This window comes from Arachis ipaensis, chromosome B5 (assembly GCF_059453495.1).
Source record: "Arachis ipaensis isolate K30076 ecotype BB chromosome B5, ASM5945349v1, whole genome shotgun sequence".
Lineage (NCBI taxonomy): Eukaryota > Viridiplantae > Streptophyta > Magnoliopsida > Fabales > Fabaceae > Arachis > Arachis ipaensis.
In genome coordinates, this window is record NC_142440.1 from 118007415 (window position 1) to 118011789 (window position 4375).

Genomic DNA, 4375 nt, shown 5'->3' on the forward strand with positions numbered 1-4375 from the left:
CCTTGGTGTCCAGCAACTCTTTGGGTTACTAAATGTTCTGTAGCAAGGTTGCTCTTGATAGTGGATTTTCAGTTGATAATTCCGGGTTAGTTAACCCAAGTTACCAAGTGATGAAGCACTCCTAGGAACTTATTTATCCAAGCAGATCCTTGGTACAAGAGCACCACAGACATATCCCTCAAGATTCAAGCCCTTGGTGCCTAGCCTTATTTCTTATTACTTTTCTTTCTTTTTCAACTCTTATTGTTCTTTCCCTTTTTCTTATTAGGATCTTTTAGCTAGTCTCATGGGGTGTGTTTCAAGCATATGATTCAGGACAGATAGTTGCCTTCCTACATTATTGGTGAACCAACTTAGCTAAGTGATTACTACACCACAAATTTAAGGACCTACTCCATAACTTGAACATCACTCTGGTCTTTCATAACATCTCTTTTTATTTAGTTTAAAAGGACAAACATACAATAAGCAAGATGCAGATGAAAACAGGTAACTTGAACCAGCACACATATGACAAAAGCAAGGAAAATACTAAAGACAGAATTGAAAATCATAAACTACCATGGAAGCATGTTCTATTTCATACATGATTTTCCTTATTTAAAACTTGAAAAAGATGGGACAATGAGGGAACTCCACCACCTTTTACTCATGGGGTTGCTCATGCTCTCCCTCTTGTTTGTCCTCTTTGTGTTTTTCTTGAGTGCTTGAACTCCCACTTCCCTTGCTTTTTCCAATCAACTTTTTCCAGAAGCCAGCATTTTCCGTCTTATTTTTCAATGTTTCCTTCTGTTGTTTCACCTTCCTTTCCTCTTGTTCTGTTAGCTCTTTTTGGACTTCATTATACCTAGGGATTGCAGAGTGCAGATTATGCATATGACCAGATATATAGTTCAACTTGGCTTGAGTGTTTATGTTGAACTCCTCCCTATGTAGTTGCCGTCCTTCATTCAGTACGCTGAACTCATTGAATGCCTTCATCTGAGCTAGCTGTCGTTGGTTGAGTTCTTGAAGGCGTTTGTCTTGACGCTCTTGCCTTTCAGTCACTTGATTGATGGCTTGAGTGAGCTGGGAGTAATGTTCCATTTGCTATTTCTGCCACTCCCGTTGTTGATTCATCTAATTAGAAAGCAGTTCTTCTTGACGATCCATCCTTTGGGCTTGAATGTGCAGTTGTTGTTCTTGTCCCTCCATATAACTCCTTGCTAGCTCCTCAATGGCTCCGTGAATGTGATTCAAGTTGATGTTGGTTGGATCATAGTACTCTTCTTGCTGGTATTCTTCTTGATGAGATTCTTCTCAGTGAGGTCCCATCAATTTTCCTACAAAATAAAAGAAATGTGATTAATAAAATTGTGAAAAGCGGCGGCAAAATTTAAAAAGTGGGGTAACTACTTTTTAAAAATTTTTGTTTCTAATTACTAAGTGCCATTCATGAGTGCAAACCAACTAACCAGCTAAATATCCATGTATGCAACATTGGTGACACCAAACTTAGTTTGGGGCTATGTGGTGTAAATGACTTGTTCAAGGCTCTAAGATTGACATGATATGAGTTACATTTATGTTCTCTTAGTATGCCTTGAACACCAAACTTGTTCTTCACTATATGTTGCATAAAAGGATTCATTCAAGTGCATGTCAAAGTTGATTTGAAATTCATGAACCTTGCTTTATTAACTACTTTAAAAGCATGTAAAACATGGGTTGCCTCCCATGAAGCACTTCTTTAGCGTCACTAGCTTGACGTTCTGCCTTTGTCAGGGTGGTTGGTAATGCTTCAGATCTTCCCCTCTTGCAGTAAACCTATATCCATTGGCTTCATCAAGGATCTCCACATGTTCTAGGGAGAGAACTTTGTTGATGGTGAAAACCTTAGGTAACTGAGATGGGATGGTGGGGAGATGAGGTGGAATGTCTAGGAAGTAGGCTGAGATCACTTTATCCCCTGGAGAGAAATCCTCTGTAGGGATCTTCTTGTTCCTCCAACTCTTTGGTGCCTTCTTCTTTGTTTCTTTTGCTGTTGCCCTGCTCTTTGTGGTCTCTTTTCCTAGGGAGACTTTGTTGCTGGTCTCATATGATTCTGGTGGTTTTGGCTCCACTTGAGTTTCCTTTAGCTGTGGTAACTGCTGACTGTCTTGCTTAACAACCAAGGGAATTCCCTGTGCTTCAATGCTTGTTTCTTCCACCAGTGCTTTGTCGTGCTCTTTCCTTGGTTCCTTGTTTTCCTGATCTGCCTCTTATGAGGGTTTGAAGATATTGAATGCGAGTTGTTCATCATGTATCCTCAGTATTAGCTCTCCTCACTCCACATCTATGAGTGCTCTAGCTGTAGCTAGGAACGGTCTTCCCAATATGATTAGGTGGATGGGACTCTCTTCCATTTCCAATATGACAAAATCTGTGGGGAGGAAGTAGTTTCCCACTTTCACCAACACATTTTCAACCACTCCCACTGCTTGTTTTTGAGTTTTGTCAGCCAGCCTGATGACTACGTCTGTAGGTATTAGCTCATTGATCTACAGCTTCTTCATAAGAGATAAAGGCATTAAGTTGATGCTTGCTCCCAGATCACAGAGTCCTTTGTCAAACATTGTTTCTCCTATGGCACAGGGGATATGAAAACTCCCTGGGTCCTTCCTTTTTGTAGGCAACTCGGGTTGAATGAGAGTACTGCACTCCTTACTCATCACTATTGTTTGCCCTCCTTTGAGTGAGCTCTTCCTGGTCAGCAGCTCTTTCATATACTTAATGTATGAGGGCATTTGTTGGAGAGCCTTGATGAATGGTATGTTTACATGGAGAAATTCAAACATATCAAGGAACTTTGAGTATATTCTTTTTTCTACACCACCCTTGAGTCTTTGGGGAAAAGGTGCATAGAGTTTCAGCAGCTCCTTCTGTGTAAGTGTGGGTTCTTGGTGCTCCTCTTCTTGTGTCTCTACTGAGGTATCTCCAGGTTGTTTTAAATGTTTGTTCAGCTCTTCCTCAGTACCCTTATCACTTATAGTGACCATCTTGTAATCTTCCCATCTGACCTTCTTTTCTTCACCTCTCGGGTTCTTCTCTGTGTCACTTGGGAAGCTATCAATAGGTTTGGGAATCTTCTCAGAGAGGTATCCCACTTGAAACTCCAACCTCTTGATGGTGTCTCCCTGGTTTTTTATATTGGCTCGCACCTCCTCCTTGAACACCTTGTTATCTTGGATTTTCTTACATATGCCTTCAAGTAGAGTCTCAATCCTTGATAGTCTTTCTTCCGATGATGGAGAGTTGACATTGGAGGGATGAGAAGGGCCATTTTGGCTTTGGTATGGATGTTGAGATGTGTTGTTAGGTGAGTGATGATATGATCTCTGTGTGGGATGTTGGTGAGCTGCATTATTGTTGGGGTTGTGGCGTCTCTGATCTTGGCCTTGGTCTTGTTGATTTCCCCACCCAAAGTTTAGGTGGTTCCTCTAGCCAGGATTATACGTTTTGGAGTATGGGTCATGGTTCTGTCTAGGTGAATTTCCAATGTAGTTGGCTTGCTCCTGACTACCCTCTGCTTCTTCATTCACTCCTTCTTGAGTTGCTACTGAAGTGGTGATTGCTGCTACTTGATTCCTCTCCATCTTCTTGGTGAGGTCAGCCAATTGCTTGGTAATCATCTTGTTTTGAGCTAGCAGTGCATCCACATTGTTCAGCTCCATCACTCCTCTAGTGTTGCCTCTTTCAGAAGCATAGAAGTAGTCATTCTCAGCTACAGTTTCAATGACATATATGGCTTCTTCAATAGTCTTCTTCTTGTTCAGAGATCCCTCGGATGAGTGGTCTACTACCTTCTTTGATTCATAAGAAAGACCTTCATAGAAAATGTGTAACTGCACCCACTCATTGAACATATCTGGCGGGCACCTTTTTGTCAAGTCTTTAAATCTCTCCCATGCTTCATATAGAGTCTCACCATCTTGCTGCCTGAAAGTTTGAACCTCAGCTCTCAACCTGTTGATTCTTTGAGGAGGATAGAATCTCGCTAAGAATTTGTTTACCACATCTTCCCAGGTTGTTAAGCTCTCCTTCGGGAAGGATTCCAGCCATTTAGATGCCTTGTCCTTGAGTGAGAAGGGGAATAGAAGTAGTCTGTAGGTGTCAGGATGAACACCATTAGACTTCACAGTGTCACATATCCTCAGAAAGGTGGTTAGATGTTGATTGGGATCTTTTTGCACACTTCCTCCGAATGAATAGTTGTTCTGAACAAGGGTGATGAGTTGTGGCTTTAGTTCAAAGTTGTTGGCATGTATGGTTGGCTTTTGGATGCTACTTCCACAGTTTCCTGGGTTTGGATTGATAAAGGATCCTAGAACTCTTCTCTCTTGCCCAACATGATGCA

The 4375-nt window shown here is 41.5% G+C and overlaps 1 non-coding gene across 1 annotated transcript; it reads left to right on the plus strand.

The window, feature by feature from the left end:
• Nucleotides 1–3879: 3879 nt before the first annotated feature.
• On the plus strand, nucleotides 3880–3986 carry LOC148565521 (small nucleolar RNA R71). The gene has a single exon (XR_015885427.1). It is a non-coding gene; the product is annotated as a small nucleolar RNA R71 (small nucleolar RNA).
• The last annotated feature ends 389 nt before the right edge of the window (nucleotides 3987–4375 follow it).